This window comes from Piliocolobus tephrosceles, chromosome 2 (genome assembly GCF_002776525.5).
Source record: "Piliocolobus tephrosceles isolate RC106 chromosome 2, ASM277652v3, whole genome shotgun sequence".
In the NCBI taxonomy this organism is placed as follows: Eukaryota; Metazoa; Chordata; class Mammalia; order Primates; family Cercopithecidae; genus Piliocolobus; species Piliocolobus tephrosceles.
The window spans coordinates 144,369,411-144,396,860 of NC_045435.1; the positions used below are offsets into that span (position 1 = coordinate 144,369,411).

Below are 27,450 nucleotides of genomic sequence, written 5' to 3' on the forward strand. Positions count from 1 at the left end.
TAAGGGCTGGTCTAAAGTAGAAAAGAAAGGTATAAGGGTCCCATCCAGTAAAGGGAGAAGATAAGTATTAGATTTACTATGGCTTTGTCACTGAAAATCTGCCAAATGCAAGCTCTTGGTGGTCATCAGTGCCACCAGCCCCGACAGCTTGAATAAAATGTATTGTGTAATGTAGGAAGAAGTATGGGCTTTGGAGTCAGGCTTTCCAGATTCAAATCTTTATACCACAATTTGCTTGATGCCTAATGCTGGACAAGTTACTTAGTTCCTCTGTCCTTGGTTTCCTCATTGAGGATAATTATAGTTACTACTTTTTGCTTTGGTAACACTATCTAAGCATCAATGGAAAGGAAGGAAGAAAGGAAGAGCAGGGGCAAAAAAGAAGAGGGAAGGGAATTATAGAAAGTCATCGTGAAGGTCTAGTCTTATTCTTGTTTTCTTATATTGTTTACTCCAACCTACACAATGCAAACAAGTTTTGTATCCCTGTGCATTGTGACGTTAAGTCAGGGCCAGATGAGAATTCTTTCTTGGTAGCCAAAACATAGTGTCCTCAGGGTCATTTCCTTTGCCATAGTGGAGAACAAATGCTAATAGAGATGACATGATATTTAAAACCATCTGACTTATAGGCAGTAGAAAGGAATGTGAAGACTTTCTAAAGTATATAATCTTGGCTTTAATAAGTGAGAGTTCTTTCATGTTCTGATTTCACTGCACTCTTGCACATCAGACAGCAACATAAATGACTTTTCATTAATTAATCAGTTTCATTAATGAACTATTATAAATGCTTCTTTACTAAATTTTCTTAACATGATTTTTACGTCTCTGTGGGTCATACTTTCCATACTAGTCCATGTGTACTACATGTGAGCAGCTGAACTCTAGAGGCACCAAAACTCAAACCTCCATAGCTGGTGCTATAAACTTTGCCTTCGCAAGGCTTCCTCCTCCTTTAGCCTGATTCTTGCGCTTAGCTTGCTTGGGCTCTGGCTCCAGGCTACGTCTGATTCTCTGGGCTCTGGTACTAACCCTGGCCCAATCTTATGCCCCCATTTTCACCCATAAAACATGGTGTTTTATATTACATTAAAACGTATAACAAAGAAAGCAGATAATGAAGAGAAAAAGGAGGAGAAAAAACAATGAAATCAGTAAAAAGTTGGGGTGGAGGAACAACCTACAATTTTTTTACACTCTTTCATTTTATACACTATCAATCCTGGGAAGCTGTCTGTGACAACAGAATAGACATGCATCCCTAGAAATGTATATTTAAGAATAAGTATATGTATCTAGAAATATAATCCATATTGCTAAAAACCAATGAAAATTCATACTGACCTTAGGGGGTTTAAACGGATAGTCTGGTGAAAAGGTAATGTCAAGAAAGAATACCCCTCCTTCATAGACAGATCCTGGGGGTCCCAATATAGTTGACCTCCATTCATAAATGTTGTCTCCTTTGGGTCCAGCACTGAAATAAGACATACAAATGAAATGTGCTTAGAAATTATATAAAGGCTGGAATTTAACAAAATCTATTTATGATAACCAATTGAGCAATTCCATAAAAACACAAAAAGTTAATCAGTTAACTCTCTGTTAAGATTCATATTGTTATTACTTAATAAAAGAACACCAAGATCCTCTTTTGTCATTCACAACCCTAAGCCTATGGAACAAGAGTCCAAGGACCATAGGCCAGAGGAAGGAACACAAATGTTTAATAAAAGCATGAAATTATTTGTGGTGTCAGAGACAAAATTTCAAAGTTAGAAGGGCCTCTGGGGAATGCCTAGTCTGATCCCTTTGCTAACAACTGAGAACACAAAGGAGGTTCAATGTTCATCATCCAAAGTCTCTGCTCAAATATCATACCCCATCTGAATCTTCCTTTCTTTCTTCCCACCCAAAGGACTTCCTGACCCACACATCATGAGCAATAAGGTCTGTAGATGGTAAGATGTATCATTTTGTTTTATAACTGTGTTTTGTAACTACTGCTTCTTTCCACCCTCCCTAGAAGGTGCTGGAGGAACAGGTTGTACCTGGTCCTTAGTGCCTCCTAAGTCAGTATGTTGGATGATGATGGATTAATAACAAGGCAAATGAAGAAGCCACATGGCTACCAGCAGTACACATGTCTCTGAGTTTCAGAGAATTTTGCTGAAAACAATATGGCCCACGTGAGTCAAGTGAATTGTATTAGTTCTCTCAGGTAAAAAGAAGGGCAAAATGAGATTAGGATTTAGCTTTCCAGTGTTCTTTTTGTTTCATCAAGCTATTACCTACATGTAATAATAACAGAATACTAGAAATTCTCCTCACACCCTATAACAAAGTAGGCAACCCTATTAAGAGGCTTGGGAAAGATTTTGTTGCCAATAAGGATTCAGCTTCTTTTCCCTCTTATTTTGAAATGAGTTTATATCTACAAAAAACTCATTACTAAGCAGCCATTTTATCACAAACAGCCATTCGTAATTTAAAAAACTCCATAAACTTAGCAAAAGTGGAATAGAGGGAAACTTCTTTAACCTGATAAAAGACATCTATCAAAAACCTCACATCAACTACTATATTCAATGGTAAAATATTAAAAACACTCCCTTTAAATTGATGAATAAGACAAGAATGGCTGTTATTCCCACTTCTAATCAGTACTGTACTAGAGATCATATTTATCAAAGTATGAAAATCAGAAGGCAAAATAAAAGGTATATGGATTGGGATAGAAGAAATAAAATAGTATTTGTAGTATTTACATATATGGGCTTTTTTCCCTGTGAACCTAAATACTATATATATGTATATATACACAATGTATTAAACTTAATAAAAAGAGTTTAGTGAAATTGCTAGATATAAGCTCAATATCCAAATATCAACTTCATTTCAATACACCACCAGAAAATGCATTTTTTTTTTTTTGAGACAGGGTCTCACTATGTTGCCCAGGCTAGTCTTGGACTCCTGGGCTCAAGTCATTCTTGGGTCTCAGCCTCTCAAGTAGCTGGGTTTACAGGCACGCATCACTGGACCACACCTGGTCCTAGAAGATGTATTTTTAAATGACTTGCAATAGGTCTTGTAAGGAAGCTATGAATAAAGTCATAAAAGATATGTGAGATCTTTATGGAGAAAATTATATAAAACTTATTGAAAAATACTCATAAGAGTTAAATAAATGGAGAGAGATACCAAGTTTACGGGTAGGGAGACCTGATATCAGATGTCAATTTCCCCAAATTGATTAATCACAATTCCAATTAAAAAGTCCAACTGCTTTTTAAAACCAAAATTCGACAAGTTGATTTACAACTTTTTTTGGAAGCTCAAAGAAATTCCTTAAACTTTTTCACACGCATATGAAAACCTGATTTATGTCAACTGATGGTACTAGGAAAAGTTTTTATATTTGAAAAACAGAGAAACTAGATTTTTACCCTCAGTAAATAAACAAACTCTGCTGCAGATGGATTAAATATTTAAATGCAAAAGTCAAAATTTTAGAGTTTGACTGAAGAGAGTGACAAGGCAAGCCACAAACTGAGAAAAGATATTTGGATCATATAAAAGTGACCAAATGCTAGTGTTGAGAATATACAAGTTCCTAAGAATCAACTAAAAAAAGACTAACTCTATTAAAAAATACATAGATATTTCCAAAAAAGGGAAACACAAATGGCCAATAATCATATGAAAAATGCTCAATATCATCAAAATCGGGGAAATGAAACTAAAAATCACAATTCAGTAATATTATTTTACAAAATGCAAAGGCAAAAATAAATGCCAGATAAAACCATATGTTGATGAGGATGTAGAAAAACCAGAAGAGCTATGTACTGCTGATGACTATGAGTAATCACTCTGGATAAGAACATAGGCTCATCTAGTTAAGTTGAATATACAGTTGACCCCTAAACAACAGGTCTGCATTGCGTGGGTCAACTGAGATGAAGTAAATTTCAAGAAAATACACTAGAAAAATTTGAGATTTGTGACAATTTGAAAAAACTCGCTGACAAAGCACTAGCCTAGAAATATTGAAAAATTAAGAGAAAGTTAAGAATGTCATGAGTGCACAAAATATACAAAGGTATTAGTTTTTCTCATTTACTACCAGAAAATATATACCAATCTCTTATGGAAAAGTTAAAATTATACACAAAAACCATACATGATGCCATGTGCATTTAAAAGAAATGTAAGCAAACACATAGTATTAAATCACAATAAAATGCATAAAAGTAACTGTAGTACATACTGTACTACTGTAATAATTTTGTAGCCACCTCCTGTTGCTATTGCAATGAACTCAGCTATTGCCAATAGCTGCCTAAAATGCCTACAATGCCATGTGACAAAAATCATCTCTGCATGAGCAGCTCATCTCTCCAGCAAATTGCATACTGCGGTAAAAACTGATCTCTCTCAGTTCTTGCCTATTTTTCATTGTGTTTGTGCAATACTGTAAACCTTAAATAACACCATGGGATCCATATGAAGGGCCACTAGTGATTCTGGAAGTGCTCCCAAGAAGCAGAGAAAAGTCATGCCATTACAAGAAAAAGTTGAATTACTTGATATACACTGTAGATTGAGGTCTATGGTTGTGGTTAGCTGCCATTTCATCTTGTAAACAGATGATGTAAATTTAGGGTAACAATAAATACAGTACAATACTGTAAATGTATTTTCTCTTCCTTATGACTTTCTTAATATTTTCTTTTTTCTAGTTTATTGTAAGAATACAGCATATATACATATAACATGCAAAACATGTGCTAACTGAAAGGTTTATGTTATGAGTAAGGCTTCTTGTCAACAGTAGGGTATTATTAGTAGTTAAATTTGGAGAAAGTCAAAAGTTATACGTGAATTTTTGATGGCATGGGGGGTTGGTACCTCTAACCCGAGTTGTTCAAGGGTCAACTGTACACCTACTTTACAACATAGCAATTATACTCCCAGGTATATACTACAGAGAAACTTTTACATGTGTGTATCACCAGAAGACACTGAGAATGTTTACAGAAGCACTATTTATAACAGCAAAATTGGAGACAACACAAATGGCTACTGACAGAAAAATGGGTAGGAATACTATATAGCAGTGAAAATATACAGATTAACATGAATGAATCTTAAAAATATATTGAATAAAAATTAAGACTAAAAAGAATATATACAGTATGATACTATTTCTACAAAGCTTAAAAACAAGCAAACAAGGATATATACTATTGAGGGACATATAAATATGAGGTAAGAAAAGAAAATGAGTAAGAAGAAAGTTCAGAAGAGTGGTTTCCTGGGTGGGAGCAGAGGTTGGAGAAGCAGCACACTGGAGCTTCAATGGTTCTGGGTATGTTTTACTTCTCAGTGTGTGCAGTGGATTCAGGTGCTTTCTGTTTTATTACTAGGTTTTCTAATCTGCCATGTGTTAGATACATTATTACATATGTAACAAATTCTTACATTAAGAAAAATTACGTCAAAATCTACCAATATGGTGAGAAAAGCAATGTGCTGCATATGTACAGTGTGATCCTACTGTAAAAATTAAAAACAGATCCTACTCTTTTTTAATTTATAAGATCCTACTGTATGAATTTACAGGTCCTATGGTATGAATATTTTATATTATTTATGGATACATATCTATGTCCAAGTCATTTAAGAAATTATCTGGAAAGATAAACCTAAATTCATGATAGTGGTTATGAGAACAACAAGGGATGAGGTGGAGTGGGGAGATGGGAGGAAATAGATGTAGAGATGGGTAATGAAGCAGAGTTAAATTTTATTTCTAGTGTTTGATTTCTCTTGTTTTAAAAAAAGATGAAGTAAATAAAATCACAGTTATCCTAGCTCACTGCAAAGGGCTGGAATATATTGAGAAGTAGTGGTGTAAGGGACTAGAGTACAGCATTCCTTCCCCATTGCCCCGTTTCCTCCTTCTCCTGAGGCTGGCAATGAGGCACAGAGTATATTCAGCCCAGATGACAATAAAGCTTTGGCAACAACAGCCTCTTCTTGCCAGACAGGCTCACTCACTCAGATGAATAATACACATGGTTATGCTTTGAGCTATAATTAAACCCAATGCGAATAGATAACCTTATCAGAAGGAAGAGTTTAAAAGTAGAGAAAATTACAGGTTTATGGTTACAACATTACTTCAAGGTAGATGAATAAATTCAGTTAAAAAATACACACAGGTGAGTGTATACAGCTATGAAATAACATACACAAACACATCTAGCAAATCCCAAGCTATAATTTCTCTGAGTCACTTTAAGAAACCTTAAAATAGCCTCCCAAGGATGGTAACCACAGTAAATTATAAGATACAGGCTAAATAAGGAGTCGCTACCAAATAGTGCGGCCGAGGAAGGGACTCCGAAGTAGAAGACAGCAGTATCCCAGAAGGGCAATGTCTACAGATAACATAAACCCAATTTTTGCCCATTCCAAGTTTTATTTGGCTCTCAGTCAGAACTCCAAGTTTTATTGGTTCTTTGAAGTTATTCAGCTGTCTATGTAGTTATTAACAGTGGACTAAAATAACCCAGCTAATATTATCACTCTGAATTGGTTTATGCTGTCAAAGTGTGCTTCTTTAAGAAATCTTAGCCAGTAGCAACAAATTATCTTGATAACAGACTGGTCTTCTAAAATGCATATAAAACTAGCCTGCAATCACAGCACTTTGGGAGGCCGAGGCAGGCGGATCATTTGAGGCCAGGAGTTCGAGACCAGCCCGGCCAACTTGGTGAAATCTCATCTCTATTAATAAAATACACAAATTTGCCAGGTGTGGTGGTGGGCGCCTGTAATCCCAGCTACTTGGGAGGAGTATCTGGGATACTCCTATCCCAGGAGATAGGAGATGGGATACTATCTGAGGCAGGAGAATTGCTTGAACCTAGGAGGTGGAGGTTGCAGTGAGCCAAGATCACGCCACTGCACTCCAGCCTGGGTGGCAGAGTAAGACTCTCAAAAAAAAAAAAAAAAAAAAAAAAAAAAAAAAAAAAAAAATGCATATAAAACTAATACTATTTCCCTCATATAAAAATTTTAACATTTTAGAAATCTTCCAACATTTTAGAAATGTATCACTTGAAATCCCAAAGCTTACAGCAGTGGTTCTTGAACTGCACAGCCCTTTGCCCCACTCCTATTTGGATATGTACCAGTTGAGAACCCAACATCCAAAACTTTGCTGTATAATATGGTAGCCATGTGGCTATTAAGCACTTGAAATGTGGCTAGGGCAAATTGAAATGTGCTGTCTGTATGTGTAAAATATACACCAAAGTTTGAAGACTTAATGCAAAAGAAAGTAAAATAGCTCATTAATAATTTTAATTACTATTTACCTATTAATTTAATAATTAACAAATAACTACATGTTGAAATGGTAATACTTGGAATGTATTGGCGTAAAATTTATTAAAATATGCTTCGCCTATTGCTTTTTCCTTTAGTGTGGCTATCAGGAAATTTAAAATTACATACACGGCTCACATCATTTCTGTATCATGAATCAAGAAGTGAGAAAGAAATCTGTAGACTGGGCCGGGCACGGTGGCTCAAGCCTGTAATCCTAGCACTTTGGGAGGTCGAGATGGGCGGATCACGAGGTCAGGAGATCGAGACCATCCTGGCTAACACGGTGAAACCCTGCCTCTACTAAAAAAAATACAAAAAAAACTAGCCGGGAGAGGTGGCGGGTGCCTGTAGTTCCAGCGACTCGGGAGGCTGAGGCAGGAGAACGGTGTGAACCCGGGAGGTGGAGCTTGCAGTGAGCTCAGATCCGGCCACTGCACTCCAGCCTAGGGAAGAGAGCAAGACTCTGTCTCAAAAAAAAAAAAAAAAAAAGAAATCTGTAGACTGTGTTTTACTTTTAATGATCACTTATCTCTCAAGCTGATCAAATAAAATTTGGTGCCGGAGGACACTTGCAGTACAGAGCAATGATGAAGAACATAAATAGGCTCTGGAGTCAGACTAAGTTGTCTGAATCCTAGCCTTGGCATTTAAAGCCTGGTAGGACCTGGGTAAATGTGTAATTTTTCTATGTCTTAGTTTCCTTGACTGCAAAATGAGATAATTATAGTACCAATCTTGTAAATTTTTAGTAGAATTGTACTCACAGAACTTGGAAAATAGTAACCCTCCAAAGGTCAGCTGCTGTTGTGGTTGCTGTTACATGTTGTAGATGATCAAAAATACACTCAAACAGGCTGACTGTTTTGTAAATTTATAAGAATGGTTTCAGAACTGAAAAACAAGGCTACAAAGATGTGTACATCAAAAAATAATAGTAATGATTCTGTAACCTAATCTTATGATGTATATTTAGATATAGCAGAACTTTAGAAAACATGTATATTCACTGCTGCCACTCTCAGGAAATCCAAATTATCAATGAATAGAATGTTTACTTAACATCAGGATTTTCAGGTGTTAGGTTATTTAGTAATGTTTTCCCACTTGCAACATTCTGAAAATTATCAATTCCCGTACTGTTTTATTTTCAGATTTTATTTTTTAAATAAGGAAAAAACCTAAAGCTTTCATAGTTAAATTTCAAAATAAAAACACAATGAGGTAAATCTTTTAGAACGAAAAATATCAGCAAATTACGATTTGGCTGAATGCCCAAGGTTGCTGCTTCAGGAGAAATCCTGCAACGGAATCAAACCACGTTCAGCTTCCCATGCTGCAGCCTACAGTGGATGAGCCCCTATGTACAGCTGAAATATTACATGCAATAAAAATAACTAGGCTCTCACTGTCTTTACTTAAGATCATAAGATGCTTTTAATATACTGAATACTTTTCAATCTGCTGTGCCATATCTGTGATTCTAAGACCAAGAGTTTTTGGCTCTGTCTACTGCTTTTTCACTTAACACTGACTCTGGGACAGGTAAAGAGGAAGGATGCCTTGGCAATGTTGGGATTCTGGCTCCATAAAAGAATATGTCTGACTTGCCACCACTTTTCACTTAACCTTTCTGTGCCTCAATCCCTTCGTAAGTAAAATGAGATAATGGTACCTCAAAAGAAAGTAAAATATCTGATCAGTAATTTTAAGAATTACTATTTATTTAATAATTATTTAATAATAATTACAGGTTGAAATGGTGGGCTAAAAATGTATTAAAATAAAATTCACCTATTTCTTTTTTCCTCTTTTTAATGTGACTACTAGGATATTTAAAATTACATACATAGCTCACAGTATATTTCTACATCATGAATCAAAGAAGTTGGGAGGTTATTGGGGGGTTTAATGATATTATTACAAAAAAAGTGCTTAGAACCTTGCTTGAACATACCAAAAGCTGAATAAACATTAGCTATGTATACTATAAGTCTAAATCTTGATTGAAGGGATTATAATTGATGGCATAACTAGAAGTAATTAAAGGGGAATGGGCTTTTTAAAATTAATATTCATAGAGTAAGCTAGCTGAAAATAAAGTTTTAACGGCAATGGATATCTAAACTGTGTGTTTAAAAAATCTAATCATACTACACAGCAAGTGAGAATTGCTGTCTGTTAATCCTACAACCCAGTGAAACTCTCTTACAATATGTGTGTGACTGATCAGGTAGGGAGCATCTTGTCTGAAGAATAGGTGTTCAGTCCCTGTAAGTCCAGGGAACTGACCTGAAATTACCAGGGATGGGGTAGTGAGAAGAAGATGAGGGGATTTTTCAAAAGCTTTAGCAATCCTTGCTTATAAGCAGAGTCCATGTAACTGAATTCATCCTTCCTGTGGGAAAGTACATTGTTCACATTCAAACTATATACTGCACCTATATCCAAAGCCCCTTTGGAAGCTAGCTGCAGGGATATTGAGCTTTTGGCATACAACACAAAAATGAAGGTGTTTCTCTCGTGACAGTCTCTCTCTAATTTAGGGTTCTACTCCATTTTGTTTGTCCTCTTCAATGTCTGCCTACTTACGGGTTCTACCGTCAGCTACCTAGTCTTTTCACCTTCATTCTGGGTATCTCCAATCTGGTCATAAATCTGAGAGTCATCCTTGACCATGCCTCTTTTTTCTCCTCTGCTCTAAGTCCCCCAAATCCTGTTGAATCTTACTTCAGTGTTATCTCTGTACTATGATTATTGGCCGCATCAGCTCTCATTTAGATTATGGCACCAGCGTCTTGCATGGTTTCCCTGCCTCCAGTTTTGCTTCCCTCCAATCTGTTCACCAAACTGCAGATAGGGCAATTTCCAGAAACTCCTTTAAGTAGGATCTTTTGCTTCCCTGCTTTCTCTAGGTTCTTCATGATCAAGCCCAAAGTTCTTTGTAGTATACAAGGTCTTTCATAAAGAATTGGCTCCCGCTTAAACTTCTGGTCCCACCCCTTGCCATCCCAAAGTTCCCCTTCAACTCAATTACTCCAATCATACTGGAATTACTTGCAGAGGGAATGATATTTACCCTCAATCACACTTTACAGATTTGAGATGTAAAGATGAAAAAAATGATTTTGGCGATCTTTCACCAAATATCGTTTTAAAGTCACTATTTTTACCTACTCTGTACTGTTTGTTATCACTGTCAACAACTTAGCAGAGAGGAAGAAATAGAAGAAAAAGAATATTTTAAATGAAAAAATAACTACTACTTAATAATCATAATACTTTCCTTTCCCAGGGAAAGTAGTAGCCAGCAAGCTTAGAGAGTAAACTAGCCTTCTACGAGTCGCTGAGAAAGGAAGACTTCCTCAGTAAGTTCATGACACTCCTCAACTTCCCTGCCTCTTTTTGTGTTACCTGTGTGTATATTAATTTTCCCAATGTGTGGATACACTGCAGTGAGTACACAACTATGCCAACGGACTTAAAATTTTAAGAGACATAACTGTATAAAGTAGTGAGCAGGGATAAGTAGAGAAACTGGGAAACAGGAAGAAAGACTACAGGGAAAAACTGTATAATCTTCCTTTACTTTTTAAGCTACACTTTTATAATACGCGTTTACTTGTAAACATAAAGACCAACCATGGAATCAACAAGAACTAAGTCTTACTTTTTACAGGTTGAGTATCTCTTATCTGAAATGCTTGCGACCAAAAGTTTTCCAGATTTAAAATTTTCAAATTTTGGATGTTCAACCTGTATATACATGGGCTGTCAGAAATAGGTTATGATTATAAAGACTTTGGAAACCATCTAGATTTCAACTTTTTTATAACACAGAAGCAAGCAAGCATTAGAACTGGACTAGAAATCCATTCAGTTGGACAATTAGGCATAAAATCAATCAGAATTAAAATACTGAATTCCAAAATCTACAATCCTTTAATTAGCTGAAAGGACTCCAGAAATGAGCTGTGTGGTTCTCAACTTTTTTTCCCCTTTTCCACTATACCTTTCTCTCCTTGCAGTAAAAATGGCTCACTTCAGCAGTGATTGTCAGCATGTATATGGGGGGAAGGAGAAAGAAAGGAATACTTAGGAAAAATGAAAAGGCTCCTTCCCTGCTGAACACTTCCATTGAAAGCCTTCACTTCAAAGGCAATAATATTAAGGGTCAGAAAAGTGAAGTGCTTTGCTCAAGGTCACACCCAGAGAAGAAAACCTGAACCCTCCAATCCAGTGTTCCCCAACTCCCAGTACCAGTCCGTGGCCTGTTAGGAAGCAGGTCACACAGCAGGAGGTAAGCAGCAGGTGAGTGAGCAAAGCTTCACGTGTATTTACAGGCACTCCCCATTGTTCGCATTATTTGCATTATCCCGTGACACTGCTGTTGTTACTAGGCAAAGCAAGAAACTAGTAGGACTCACCTCTTCCTTGACCTCTGCACTTACACCATGGAAACAGTAAGAGTTTCTCTTTAAGGGCTCCAATTTCCCTTTTTTATACAAGCTGTATGACATCTTGCATGCTAATGTCCTCTTCCTGTCAGATCATTGGCGGCATTAGATTCTCATAGGAACGCAAACCCTATTGTGAAGTGTGCATGCGAGGATCTAGGTTGTGTGCTCCTTATGATAATCTAGTACCTAATGACTTGTTACTGTCTCCCATCACCCTCAGATGGGACCGTCTAGATGCAGAAAAACAAGCTCAGGTCTCCCACTGATTCTACATGATGGTGAGTTATATAATTATTTCATTATATATTACAATGTAATAATAGAAATAAAGTGCGTAATAAATGTAACGTGCTTGAATCATCCCAAAACCATCCCCTGACCCACGCCATCTGTTGAAAAATTGTCTTCTATGAAACTGGTCCATGGTGCCAAAAAGGTGGGGGACCACTGCTCTAATTCTAAAGTGAAGACTCTTACCCTGTCACTACTCCTGCCAATTAGATACGAAGACTGAAGAAAAAAACCAGAAAGGTAACCATTACGATAAACTACCCTGCTTGACAGGACACCAGAGATTAAGATAACGCATCGGAGTGTATTTTTCAACCTTTTCATCCTGGGCATGTTTCAAATATGTAATGAAAGGCCTCAAGGTACTCAGGGTTTCCAGAAATAACCTCTCTTATCTGTACTGTAAGAACACTTGGGCCTGTGAGCTAGCCAATGTAGCAAAGAGTATTTCTTAAATTAATTCCACCCCCACCTCCCACCTGTTAGAGAGGGAAGCTGTGGAGTTTTAATGTATCTACCCATCTTATCTGGAGTATAAACAAGCTTTTGACAAGAATGCAAACCACTGCTGCCCCTACACGGTTTTCAGGAAGCCAAATCCCTTCTCAAAAATTTTCAATTCTCAAAAATGTTACCACTCATACATGGCAGAATGTAAAGCTCCCCGGTATCATTCTAATTGCATAATTATTACTTTATAATATTTACAAAAGTAATCACAGTAAAAATTCCATTTGGAAGTTAAGATGGGGCAGATCTGAGGGACAGTTAACTATCTTAGACAGACTAGTTAAGGTATGTAATTTGTGTTCTCACTTGTAAGTGGGAATTGAACAATGAGAACACATGGACACAGGGAGGGGAACCTCACACACCGGGGCCTGTCGGGGGGTGGGGGCGCTAGCGGAGGAATAACATTTGGAGAAATACCTGATGCAGGTGACGGGTTAATGGGTGCAGCAAACCACCATGGCACGTGTATACCTATGTAACAAAACTGCATGTTCTGCACATGTATACCAGAACTTAAAGTCTAATTAAAAAAAAAAGAAATGTAATTTGTATAAAGAGTTATTATCAAGACAAATTGTTTCCAAAGTAGGTTAAATATCTACAAGACACTCAGTACACTTTTGTTTGGCTGAGAACACCTTTTGTTTCTTGGCTATGAAAATAATAAACAATTTCTTCATACAGTTGTCTAGTTTATTGCTAAAAAGGTTGGCTGTGATATCCCACTATCTGCATTTCTTTTTTTTGTATTCCTTACACAATCATCTAGCTCCAAGACCCATCATCACTGTCCTCTTCTACTATGCTGTTTGGAATCCAACGTTATCAAAGCAGAAGAAGTGGAAGACAACTCAACCAGAAGACTAACAGCAAAAGTGACCTATACACAGAGACACTTAATAAATGCTTGTTGAAGAATAATAGAGAAATATCTATCGTAAAACATGAATCTATTACCATAACATAGTGGTAAAGAAAGTATGCTTCAGATCCAGAGATGAAGGGTCCAAAACCTGGCAGTGCCACTTACCTTGTAACTCAGAACAAGCTACTTAATCTCTTGATGTTACAGTTGTCCATCTCTGAAAAAGTAGCTACTTCAGAAAATTGATGTGAGCATCAAATGAATTAATATATGTAAAGTGCCTAGAACAGTGCCTGGCTCATAGTAAGGGCTATGTAAGTTTATGCTATTGACGGTGGTGGTAGTGCATCTGGATTGGCCACTGTGGGGACAATGGCCATAGTGGGGGAAACGTGTCTGGGGTTGTGTGCTCTGTGAAGCTGGCAGGGGCAGGGAACAGGTGATCCCAGTGGAAGCCCCAGACCCTACCGAGTTGGCAGGGTGGGGGCCTGCACTTCTAGGCGCAGCTGCAGCTGCCCAGCAGTGGTTCTGACCTGGGCATCCCTGTGCTCTTAGGACCTGGAAAGCCCCCTGCCCCTGCAGGCTCATAAGTGCCTGCTCCCATTCCCTGGCCTCTTGCTGGTCCCAGCACCTGCTCCAGTGCAGAGCAAAGTTGTAGCTGAGCCTAGGCACTGTTGCAACCTGGTTGGGTGTGCACACACTTGGGCTGGTGCTGACATGCCAGCCCCCTACTCCCACCACTTTGGCCCCCTCTGAAGCTTTGGGTGCTGATAAGCTCAGGGAGGGAGGCCGGGGGTGTTGAGGGAAACTCAGCATAGGCCTGCAGGCACCCCTCAGCATAGACAGCCTGGGCACTACAGACAGCATGTTGATGGTGGTGGGAGGCAGACAGGTACCTATGTGGGAGGTGGTGGGTCCCCGGTGAAATCCCACCTTCAAGCCAGGAACCGCCTGAAGTCTGGAGACTGGGCTGCCAATCCAAGGTGGAGTATGCAACCCAGAGTGAGAACTTCACTGATGCCTCTTGGCCAGTAGAATGGTGCTTTTTCTAGGCCCGACCATGGACCAATCAGCACATACTTCCTTCATTCTGAGCACATAAAAACCTCAGACTCAGCCAGACTCAGACACTCACTGGTACAACCTGCCTGCTGAAAGGAGTTACCCACCTGGGGTCTCCTGAGAGCTGTTCTGTCACTCAATAAAGCTTCTCTCTGTCTTGCTCACCCTCCAGTTATCTGCATAACCTCATTCTTCCCAGACATGGGACAAGAACTTGAAAATTGCAGTGGCAGGGCCAGGTCAGCTCAGGAGCTGTGGGCTGGAGCAGGATGGTGGGACTGAAAGAGCTGTAGTACAAACAAGCTGAAACATGCCCCCATGAAAACATGCTCTCCTCCATTTGCCATGCTGCAGGCAAAGAGAAAGAAGAGCTGAAGCTCTCCTGGGAACCCAGATCTCAGGGCTACCTGAGCCAGAGCCGTGACACACTGTAATACCTTCTATGGGGCTCTGCAGTTCCTGGCATCTCTGAGCTTTCAGGTGCCACTGCATTCCCCTTGTCTGGATGTGGCTGCCTGCAGTGGAAGCCTCTTGTGGTATATCTGTTACAGCTACAGACTTGCACAGAGCTGGCACCCACAGCTGCCCGTCTTGCCACAGGAGATGGTGTACCTGGATGTGTGCAGTGACCAGACCTCACGACTGCTCACTCACACACCCCTCGCCACTTTGTGCCTGGCTCACCCTTGGCAGGTGTAAGATCCAGGCCAGTAGTGCAAGCTGAGTGCAGCCTGCTGGGCCGAATGGGTGGAACAAGCCCAGTGGGCATGAGCAAAACTCAAGCAGAGGCGCTGCCAGTCACAGAGGTTTCCAGCTGGTGAAGTGACACCTGAGGATCCCGTGACACTACTGTTACCAGGCAAAGCAAGAAACTAGGAGGGCTCACCTCTTCCTTGACCTCTGCACTTATACCACGGAAACAGTACGAATTTCTCTTTAAGGGCTCTAATTTCCCTTTGCTATACCCGCTGTATGACATCTTGCATGCTAATGTCTCTCTCTGACCCCCATACTTCTCCTCATCAAATGCTGAGATCATGAAAGAAATGCACAAATGACCTGATAAACCCCACCATTCTTGGTTTATAATTCAGTGAAGAATACCTTCAGTTTTGCATCATCCATTCTATAACATCTGAAGGCAGAGCCAGGCCAAAGTTCCCACATACTCTGAAACGGTGGCTTTACAATTAATCCTCTCACCTCTATGATATACACACATTACCACTTCAACAAAAACAAGAGGTTTGTTTTTGTTTTTCTTTTTTTGTTTTTTAAGTTTAGGGGAAGAAAGGCTAAATGTCAGTTCTGTTCAGGAAGAAAAGTGCTAGATGGTTAAAATAGGCTCTGTAAATAATAATCCAAGAATAAAAGATATTGATTGATTGCCAACAAGTAGTAGTGTTGAGGCACTACTACTGCCAACAAGTAGTAGTGTTGAGGCCAGGTGTGGCTCATGCCTGTAATCCCAGCACTTTGGGAGGAGGAGGTGGGTGGATCACTTGAGGTTAGGAGTTGGAGATCAGCTTGGCCAACATAGTGAAACCCTGTCTCTATTAAAAATACAAAAAGTAGCTGGGCGTGGTTCCAGGCACCTGTACTCCCAGCTACTTGGGAGGCTGAGATTACTTGGGAGGCTTGAACCCTGGAGGTGGAGGCTGCAGTGAGCCAAGATCATGCCACTGCACTCCAGCCTGGGTCACAGAGCGAGGTCCATCTCAAAAAAAAAAAAAGTAGTGTTAAGTGGATTCACTTAAAAACTTTCCTATGATTACTTCAGGAAATCAAGACTCCCACAGGACTAAAATACTAGCTATACGGTGTTGAGACTTATTTTCAGTAGTTACCCACTGATATGGCTTGACTGTGTTCCCACCCAAATTTCTTCAATTGTAGCTCCCACAATCCCCATGTGTCGTGGAGGGACCCAGTGGGAGGTAACTGAATCATGGGGGTGGGTTTTTCCCATGCTGTCCTCCTGAGAGTGAATAAGTCGCATGAGATCTGACAGTTTTATAAAGGGCAGTTCCCCTGCACACGCTCTCTTGCCTGCCACCATGTAAGACCTGCCTTTGCTCCCTCTTCACCTCCCGCCATGATTGTGAGGCCTTCCTAGCCATGTGAAACTGTGAGTTCATTATACCTCTTTTTCTTTATGAATTACCCAGTCTTGGGTATTTCTTCACAGCAGTATGAAAATGGAGTAATACACACATCTTGTGTCAGTGCTCATTATGTGTAGGGCACTGTACTGTGATCTAGGCAAGATAAAGAACATTCTTGATTCCCAAAGGGCTTCCTATCTGGGCAAGAAGAGAGAAGGTAAGACATATTTCTTCCACAGGATTCATAATCAAGATGCTATGGGAACACTGTAAAAAAAAAGTTTTCATTTCCTGGTAGGTGAGCTTCTTCACCCTGTCTTATACCACAGTAGTACCATGTTTCATTTCAGCAGTGACCTGAGAAAAAGAAACATTGGGTTCTCTCAGGGTGAGTATATGATTTGAACAAGTCCCACAGGAGGTTCTGACATGAACTGCATCTCCTCCAGGGAAAGGCTTCATAAAAGGGGAGGCAATTAAGCAATTAAGCTGGGCTGGAAAGGTGAAGTGGATTTTAACTGGTACAGGGAGATAAAGCATAACAGACTAAGGGCACTTCATGGAAAAAGGCAGGAGAAGAAAGTGGGTTGCCTGTTGGAAGAACAGCAAATATACCAGGATGGCTGAGGTTAGATAGTGTAGGGCCTTACATGACATAATAAGGAATTGGAAAAGTACTCTGGGGAACTGTGATATTCAAATCTGTTGCTCCTAGGAGCTGCAGGGCTCCACTGAGGTCTTTTGGGGTCATTAAGTTCGCTGCTCCCGCCCCAGCTGAGATTCAACAAGACAAACTCCACTGTGTTTGTGTACATTGTCAGTACATAATTTCTTTAAATACTCTTTGAATAAAAGGAGTCCACTGCTTTAAAAAGAGCTTGAACAGCTTCTGGAACTCCCACCCTGCCCCAACAACAAAAAAGCCTGGATCCCAAACCTGACCAGATGAATCAGAATCTAATGAACAACTAGAATCACCATGATAGAACTACTATTACAGACTATGGAGTCACTGAGGGCCTCAAAGTGTGGTCCAGCAAGAAGCAGCACTGGGCAAACCTACTGAATGAGAAACTACCTTTTTGGCAAGGTCCTTGGATGACTGGTGTGTACATTAAAAGTTTGATAAGCACTAGTGGAAGGTTTTAAATAGGAAACACATAATGAAATCCACATAAGAATATTCACCATTTACTGAGCATCTTCTATGTGTCAGATATTAAGTACCTTTCATATCACTGAGCTCTCTTATCTGTAAAAAAGGCAACATTTTTTACCTTGTGAGGCTATAAGAATTAAGACATTTTATATTTATATACATTCAGTGTCAAATGTAGTGTCTGGCAAAGAGTAGGTTCTTTAAAAATTGTAAGTATTATCATTCACATATAGTTTTCAAATTATTTTCACTCTGCAAACTTAAATGTTATCTAAAACTAAAGGTCAAAGAAATTCAGTGACTTGGCAATGGTTACACAGTAAATGATGAAACTGCATTTCAAACCTAGATGAGCACTGAAAAGCTCATCTTCTTTCCCATACAACACTCTGACAGCAAGGCTTAGTGTGGACTGAAAGCAGGAGACAGAGAAGACCACAGCAGCAATGATACACTAAATTGTGTCAACATTAGTTCACTGCCTGTTTAAGAGACTAGAATTGACTAGAATTACAAACAAGTGCCAATAAAAGTACAGACTAGAGTTACTATAGTGTGAAGAAATTATAGGTATGTCCTAATATCTTCTAAACACTTAGCAATTTAACAATATTTATATAATAACATTCAGTTAGTTATTTGGCAACTTATTTAACAATATTTATTCTCTGGATAGGCTTATCAAGTTGACAAAGCATTTTCACATTCATCATCTTCTTTAACCCTAGTGACAACTAAGTGAGATAGGATTATTCTTCTCAAATCAGATTCTCTACTTACTTTTTTCCTCCTTAAATCCCTATTTAATCTCATAAACGTCGATTTCCTAATACTTTGTAGTGGCTTTCGTGAAAGAATCAGGCTTTGTGTTAAAAAAAAAAAAAAAAAAAAAAAAGAATCCAGGCTGTCAATGACAGGCACAGATTTCATCGCCTATCCTTCCTTCTTTCCTTTAGCCCATCAGCAAAGGTTAGGAAGACAGATGGGTTTTCGGTCAAAGGGAGTCAAGAACAGTGTGGGCACCATGGCATAGGTTTATCTTTCTTATCTGTTCCACAGAAAAGTGATGCAAAGTAATTAATTGAGCTATGAAGGTTCTTGATGGAAGTGCAGCCCCAGATGGTAACTAGTTTTTAAGAGATCAGCCACACAGAATACCCTGGTGGAAAGATGATGAGTACCAAACAGAAGACTCAAGTTTACTTTTTGGCTTTGGTTTATTTATAAAATCTATGTCCCTTGATAAAATGAGTTATTTTCCCTCCATATCATTTGTGGTCAGTATTTCTAGAGGGCACCCTCTTAAGAGTCCATAAAATTCTGAGCTATTCTATAGCTATAAATACACATTTTGAAAAAGACGCAAATGAAAGGCTCTAGAAACATCTTGTTGCTCAAAACAGTGAAGTTATGACAGCACTTTCACATTATGTCATAGTTCACTACTCAGTTGCTTAGTTGTCTAGGGATGGTCTATTATGCCCTAGCTTTTTATGTGAGATTTTGCAGTTGGCTGTTGTAAAACATTTATAGAAGTGACTTCTAGCACTCAAGTTGGTGATTTAATATTATATAAAGTTCATTAGTCATGGTATCTACATCAATTTTCTACAGTAGCTATTATTGGCCTTTCAGATTTCAGCCACTACCTGCTCTTTGTAAGCAAAACAAACACAGATTTTACAGAAGATCTGCTATTTAAGAACCATCAACTTGTAGTATTCCTTAACAATTCCTGTCAACGTGGGCTATCTTTGAAGGATTTAGTGGTTTTTGCTTTTGGCAGTGCTGCTAAGATGGAAATAACTTACACTGCCCATCCCCATCTTACAGTGTCTGCTAACATGTTGGGTTGTTGGCTGCTAGGCAGATTTAATTTATCCACTTCTCAGTTTGCATTAACCTTTGAATAATAAAGCACAGCTGAGGCTGCTGTAAGAAACAAACAGAGGAATGAATAATTAAAAACACCTCAGCCTTGGAAAGCCCAATCCCTAACCATTAGGGGAGCTTTAATCGTGACTGAATTAAGCATTAAAAAGGCTAATTGTACTCTTTATAAATGGAAACAAATGCAAAGGACGTAGTATGACTACAATATACATAGTATATGAAAGCAAAGCTTTGAAGGCACCAACTAATGAGTTCAAATGAAAAACGATAGCCTGATTCTTGGAAAGCAATTTCCTTCTAAAGATGGCCACTCATTGTCTTACATTCAGAAAAATTGCTACGACTTGTAAAACGCTATTACTCATTTGATGCAGGTGGATGGGATAGGGTAGCATTTGAAAGGACAGAAATGTTAAAGCTGAAACAAAAGGTTGAGAATAGAATCTATTAGACACAACCAACAGTCCTATCTTTTTTGAATCTGTCAAGTGCTTATGCCAGCTGGGCTTCTTTGCTTTGATTAATTTAATTTTCCTTTGGGAAGTTCAAAACCCAAATCCAAATCTGTCATCATTTACATGTTAACATTACAAAAGTCATTGATATTTCATATATTTGCTAAAATGCTGTATCTAATAATTTTGAACCAAAGAGTACCCTATTTGTCCAAATCATTGGAAACAACAAATTATCTCTGTTTCTAGACCTCCAACAAAAAGCAGGATGTCCCCCTAAATCAAAGAGGGCAGTTTCGCCAATTACTGACTTTCAAGTATTTGGTTAATTTTTCTTATACTAGAAAAGTTTCTCTAATGCTTAGTTTCATTTTTATTTTGCTACAAATAAGGCCCTTTCCGCTATTTCTGTTTAAAAAACCATTTTGTCAATACCCTTCAGTTACTGGAAAGTTAGGAAGGTAGAAATCCTTTTTCTGTACTAAGCAACTTTATAGCATTTAAAGTGGCTTTTATTTTCCACCTTTATGCCTTTCTTGGTTCTCTGAATCTTCTCCTTCTTCTTTTTTTTTTTTTTTTTTTTTCTGAGACAAGGTCTTGCTCTGTTCATGGTGGCAGTGGCCTCTCTGCAGCAGCTGCTGTAGGGATGCCAGCTGCAGTGGGGGAGGCATAGCAAGGGCTGCACCCTTCATGGAACCGGTGGGGGCTGGGAACAGGTGGGAGCCCCATCCTCTACTAAGTTGGTGGGGCAGGAGCCCTGTGCTGCTAGGCACAGCTGCAGCCACCCAGTCATGGCTCCAGACCAAGGCATCCCTGCACTCTCGGGGGTCCAGTAAGCTCCCTGCCCCCACAGGCTTGAAAGTACCTGTTCTCACTCCCTGGCCTCTCCTAGCTCTGGGCATCCACTCTGAGGTGGAGCAAAGTTGTGGGTGGGCCTGGGTGCTGTCACAACCCGGCTGGGTATGAACATGCTCAGGGGAGCACTGACACACCAGCCCTCTGCTGCACTGGCTCCCTCCGGACTTTAGACACCTATGAGTGCAGGAGGGGGCCCGGGGGGGGGGCTGAGGGCAGCTTGGCATGAACCTATGGGCATCTCTTGGCATGCAGCCTGGGTGCCATGGATGGTATTAAAAGCAGTTAAGTTCCTAGGCAGGAAGGGGCAGGTCCCCAGTGAAACCCCACCTTCAGGCCGGGGATGGCCTGAAGCCTGAGGGCTGGGCTGCCAGTTCTGAGCAAAGTCTGCAGCCTAGAGTGAGAACTTCATTGATGACCACCTGGCTAACTACACGGTGCTTTCTGCAGGCCCACCCGTGACGGCCCATGGACCAATCATCATGTACTTCCTCCACTCTGAGCACATAAAAACCCCAGACTCAGCCAGACTCACACACTCCTCTAGATGACCTGCCTGCAGAAAGGAGCTGGCCACTACAGGTCTCCTCTCTGCTGAGAGCTAGACATTCATTGGGACGACTTGCCTGCAAAAAGGAGTTACCCACTTCAGGTCTCCTGAGAGCCATTCTGTCACTCAATGAAACTCCTTTCCACCTTGCTCACCCTCCAGTTGTCCATATCTCATTCTTCCTGGATGTAGAACAAGAACTTGGGACTCACCAGGTGAGACTGAAAGAGCTGTAACACAAACAGTGCTGAAGCATGCTCCCACAACCCCCAACTCACCATCTTGTGGGTGATGAGAAGGAGAGAAGAGCTATGGCCTTCTGGGGAGCCCAGACCTAGGGGCTCCCTGAGCTACAACTGTGGCACCCTCTTTGAGCCTCTGCTGTTCCTGGGGTCTCCAAGTTTCCAGTCGCCACTGCATTCAGATGCATCGTTCAGATGCAGGTGCCTGTAGCAGAAGCCACTTGTGGTACATCTGATCTAGCCACAGCCTTGCATGGAGCTGCCTGCCCCACCACAGCAGCTGGCATGCCTGGCTGTGCACAGTGGCTGGACCCCATGATTGTTTGCTCACACACCTCTCGCTGCTCTGCGCCTGGCTCGCCCTTGGCAGATGTGGGATCCAGGCTGGTAGTGTGAGTCAAGCACAGCTGATTCCAGGCCAAGTGAGTAGAATGAGCCCAGTGGGCCCAAGCAAAACCCAAGCAAAGCCACAACCTACCTAAAACACAGATGTGGTACACACTTAGCTATCACTTTGTGAAATTTCTCTACTTACACAAGTTGTATTTTTCTATTCCAAAACTAATCATACAAAAGTTCCTAAAAATGTATTCACACATGATAAATTGCTTTCTCTGTGAAGTGTAGTGTTATTTAGTTGTATATTCACAGCTGGCTAAGGATTTGTAAAACATCAAGATAAATTTTGCCCTAATTCATGTAAGACTTCTTTCTATTTTAGGCTAACAATTTATTCACTGCAAACACAATTATACTGTTTATGACCAGAGCATGCTAAGTATTCACAATGTAAAATTTTAAAATGATAATTTTATTAATAATTACATCTCTTTAGTTAATCAAATAATGTTAAAATAAAGATAGAGAATATTTTCAACAAAAGAAACAACAAGGAATTTAACACAAACTTCCAGAATTAAATCAACACTACAAATGGAAATACTCTGGGACTCATCAGTTAAAATGTTGGCACAATCCAATTTGATTATTCCTGTTTTATGTATGATGTTGGAAACAATAACTCGTGACAGTTTTTATAATACAAGGAATAGAAATAACAAAGAATAGTTTATTAAACACCAAACATGGTAAAATTAAAAATCAAACCATTTAGATTGAATAAATTAATTTTTTAAAATTTATTTTCATTTTTTGAGATAGAGTCTCAAAGGGCATGATCATGCAAGGGCATGATCACAGCTCACTGCAGCCTTGATCTGGGCTCAAGCAATCATCCCACCTCAGCCTCTTGAATAGCTGGGACTGCAGGCACATGCCACCAGGCCCCATTAATTTTTAAATGTTTTGTAGAAACAGGGTCTCACTATGTTGCCTAGGTTGGTCTCAAACTCCTGACCTCATGCAGGCCTCCTCCCTTGGACTCCCAAAGTGCTGAGATCACAGGCATGAACCACTGCACCTGGTCTGAGTCAGTTTAAACTGTGGGTCAGTATCTCTTAATGGTGCTTTAATGCCAATTTCATAAGTCTTAGGGTATCTGGCGTAATAATTATATTCAATGTCTATGCCCACAGAATCACTATCAATGTTAAGACAACATCCAAGTTTTCAAAACACCAACTCTATTTCTTAAGTTTCAAAAACAACAGCCACAAAAACTCAAGAGACAGGTATGAATCCTACTGTTTGGTAAATAGAAAGGCAACCCAATATTGATCAAAGTATGTTAGGTAAGGGAACAAAAATCCACTTTACAAAAAATTTGCTTGGTGGTGGGTCACTTAGACAATGCAGAAAACAATATGGAAAGAGAAGGAAGAGGAGAGGTTTTGAAAAGATAAGTGAACATGGACAGATGCTTAGACAAGAGACTCCATCTTGAATACTAATCCACAAGATGGAGTTCTGATTAACTCCAGTCCTGTGAAGGCCTCCTGATTCTTATTTTACTTACTGTCTTTAGTGTAAGAACATGTACTCACTGTAAATCCTGCTTTTAGATCAAAGCAACCTTGATGCTACAGCACAAATTACTGCACAGACAGGATGTACTTAGCATTCTTGCCTGTTCTGGTGGGTTGTCTTAAATTGTCTCTATAGAGCCTGTAAACCCTTTCCCTATGGTATAAAAGCCCGAGGTCTAGGCAGTAGTGGTGTGCAGATCTACCTGTCTTGCTGCCACCCAAGAGTATGCTTCCATCTGTAAGTCCCCAAATAAATCACCATTTCCTGACAAAATGGATTTGCAAGCCTTATCCTTAGGTTTCTTGGCTCCTTCTGAGTTTAGGAGTCATTCTGCATATACGATCATGGAACAACAGATTTTCATATTAAAAAGATCACCCTGATAGTAGTGAGGATGCAGCTGAGATTAAGGACATGAGACCAGTTAGAGGGCTTTATAGTGACTGAGGTATAAGACGATGGTGGTAATGATAGGAGCATGGAAAGAAGTAATACATCTCAGAGTTGAGACGCAAAAGGATCATACTGAGTTTGGAGGACTTGTAGCATGTCCATCTGCAGATGGCAGCCAGGTGTGAAATTCAGGTAAAAGGGCTGTAATGCAGAGATTTGTGAGTCAACAGTGCGTAACTGTTGATCTTTATAACCCCTATGAGTGGATTAGGTTATGAGAGAACCAGCAGTGCAAAAGGAGGGGAGTTAGGAGGGAGTTCTGAGAAACACTTACTGACATTTAAAGGTACTGGCAACAGACGAGGAAGCTGAGAAAGAGCAGCCAGACAAGAGGAAACTTAGGGGCATATGGTATCACAGAAGCTGAGAGAGGAGAGCACTTCGAAGAGAAGAATGTGGTCAACAGTGTTGTGTACTGCAGAGTGGTGAAGGAAAACATGGAGAAAGTCCCATCACTTTCAGCAAAATGCAGTTGGTAACTTTGAGAAGAGCAATTTGAGTGAAATGCTTGTCATCGGTTGTGGGTTAAGAAATTAAAAAATTAAAGGAGAGACAATATGTTTCTGTTTCTAGAAGTCTGGATGTGAAAATGTAGAGAAGAATGTGAATGGGGGATAAGAAAGGAGAGGGATACAAAGTGTCCAAGCAGGAGGGAGGATTAAACCACAGACAGAAGCACTGACACCTTTTATGCTGTGACAAGAAGGAAGGAGGAAAGGGGAGGAAGATGAAGCCTGTGTAAGACTGGTCTAACATGTTATTACCACATAAATGGAAACAGCATAATTTTATTCTAGACTGTCATGCCAGTTGTGTGACCACGGATAAATATAACCGTATATAAATTTAAATTTTTCTGGCCCTTAATTTATGAAGATGAGGATGGTGGATTAGATATCTTCAAAGCCCCCTTCAACAATAAATTCCAAAATTATACATTATGTCATAATTCTATGATTTTTTGTGATAGATTATTAGAAATGTACAATAATGTGAATTTGTGTCTGAAATCTGCACATTCCCTTTGGAGAAGAGTACTTTGTACCAAATTTGCATTTTAAAGTGAGTGCTAGAATGACTGTAAGAAAGAAATCTTCACTTTAGTCAGTAAACAGACAATCCACAGAGTGGGAGAAAATCTTCACAATCTATACATCTGACAAAGGACTAATACCCAGATTCTACAAGGAACTCAAACAAATTAACAAGAATAAAACCTAACAACATCATCAAAAAGTGGGTTAAGGACATGAATAGACAATTCTCAAAAGAAGATATAAAAATGGCCAACAAACATGAAAAAATGCTCAACACGACTAGTGATTAGGGAAATGCAAATCAAATCCACAATGCAATACCACCTTACTCCCGCAAAAAAATAAAAAATAAATATACATACTGGCATAGATGCGGTGAAAAGGGAATACTTCTACACTGCTGGTGGGAATGTAAACTGGTACAACCAGTATGGAAATGTGTGGAGGTTCCTTAAAGAACTAAAAATAGAACCACCATTTGATCCAGCAATCCCGCTACTGGGTATCTGCCCAGAGGAAAAGAAGTCATACGAAAAAGGTACTTGTACATGCGTGTTTATAGCAGCACAATTTGGAATTGCAAAAATGTGGAACCAGCCCAAATGTTGACAATCAATGTGTGGATAAAGAAACCGTGGTATACATATACAATGGAATACTACTTAGCCATAAAAAGGAATGAATGAATGGCATTCACAGCAACCTGGAAGGGATTGGAGACTATTATTCTAAGTGAAGTAACTCAGGAATGGAAAACCAAACATCGTATGTTCTCACTCTTAAGTGGGAGCTAAGCTATGAGGATGCCAAGGCATGAGAATGATACAACAGACTTTGGGGACTCAATGGGGAAAGGGTGGGAAGGGGGTGAGAGATAACAGGCTACAACATTGGGTTCACCGGACACTGCTCAGGTGATGGGTGCACCACAGTCTCACAAATCACCACTAAAGAACTTACTCATGTAACCAAATACCACCTGTTGCCCAAAAACCTATGGAAATAATCCCCCCCCCCCCCAAAAAAAATTTCACTTTGGTCTAGTTTTCCCAACCACAAAAATTAAAGGTAGGTTGGTGCTTTTTTTGGCCCCTGGGGATAATCAGTAAAGACCATATCAACTGATTTTGAATAATAAAAAACTACTAAAACGTTAAGAAAATATTAATGCTCTTTCTAAAAAAGCATTTGAATAAAATAAAAACTTTCCTTTGTGCTGTTTTTTTCCATTTAAACACAATAAAAAATTATTTCTTGCTCAAGTCATTTTCAATGTGTATTGATAGAGTGGGGGAAAGGCACTCTGCTACCATTTAATTTAAAGACCCTATCTCCTTCCATTTAAATCAGGTGCCACGGACCCATTTGTTAGTCTAGTGTAGTATATGGACTTTTCTAAGAATAATGTTTTTAAATCATAACAGAAAATGCACAGTATCACAAAGAAAATAGATTATACTGAAATAAAGTTATCAAAGGATTAAAAACTTTTGTGTTACAGGGCCAGGTACAGTGGCTCATGCCTGTAATCCCAGCACTCTGGGAGGCCAAGGTGAGAGGATCACTTGAACCCAAGAGTTTGAGACCAGCACAGGCAATACAGCAAGACCCTGTCTCTACAAAAAATAACAATAAAAAAAATTAGCTGGGCTTGGTAGCATGTGCTCCTGTGGTCCCAGCTACTCAGGAGGCTGAGGTGGGAGGATTCAGTCCAGCAGGTTGAGGCTGCAGTGAACTGTGATCATGCCACTGCACTGCAGCCTGGGTGACAGTGCAATCCTGTCTCAAAAAAAAAAAAAACAAACCAAAAAAAGTGTTACAGATTTAATAATAAATGACAAAATCCAATTTAATCTGTGGGGTCTAAAAATTGTAATGAGGTAATGAAGCATTATTTAAAGATATCTGGAATACTGTAAAGTGATTTCTATGGTGACAAAGAAAACTTTGCTGGATCCTTTGTACCTAGCTGACAAATTAGTGAAAAAAGTATGGAGGATGGTGCTTGGAAGTACCTTATATTTCTGCTACCCCTTGTCAGTGGTCAGGACTCAGTCACATCGTCCCGTATCTAAGTGCTAAGAAACAAAATTTCACCAGTCCTTACTCCAATGTCTCTACAATTTGTTTTTCATTTTGGTTGTCTGAAACTCATTCTCCAGTAGATTTCTCAGCAAGGG

The 27,450-nt window shown here is 39.5% G+C and overlaps 1 long non-coding RNA gene across 1 annotated transcript in view; it reads right to left on the reverse strand.

The window, feature by feature from the left end:
* Positions 1–1,353: 1,353 nt before the first annotated feature.
* Positions 1,354–27,450, reverse strand: part of LOC116418723 — a 142,004-nt gene continuing 115,907 nt past the window's right edge. The window contains exon 3 of the long non-coding RNA XR_004228862.1: positions 1,354–1,480. This is a non-coding gene — a long non-coding RNA (uncharacterized LOC116418723). The remainder of the gene's footprint in view (positions 1,481–27,450) is intronic.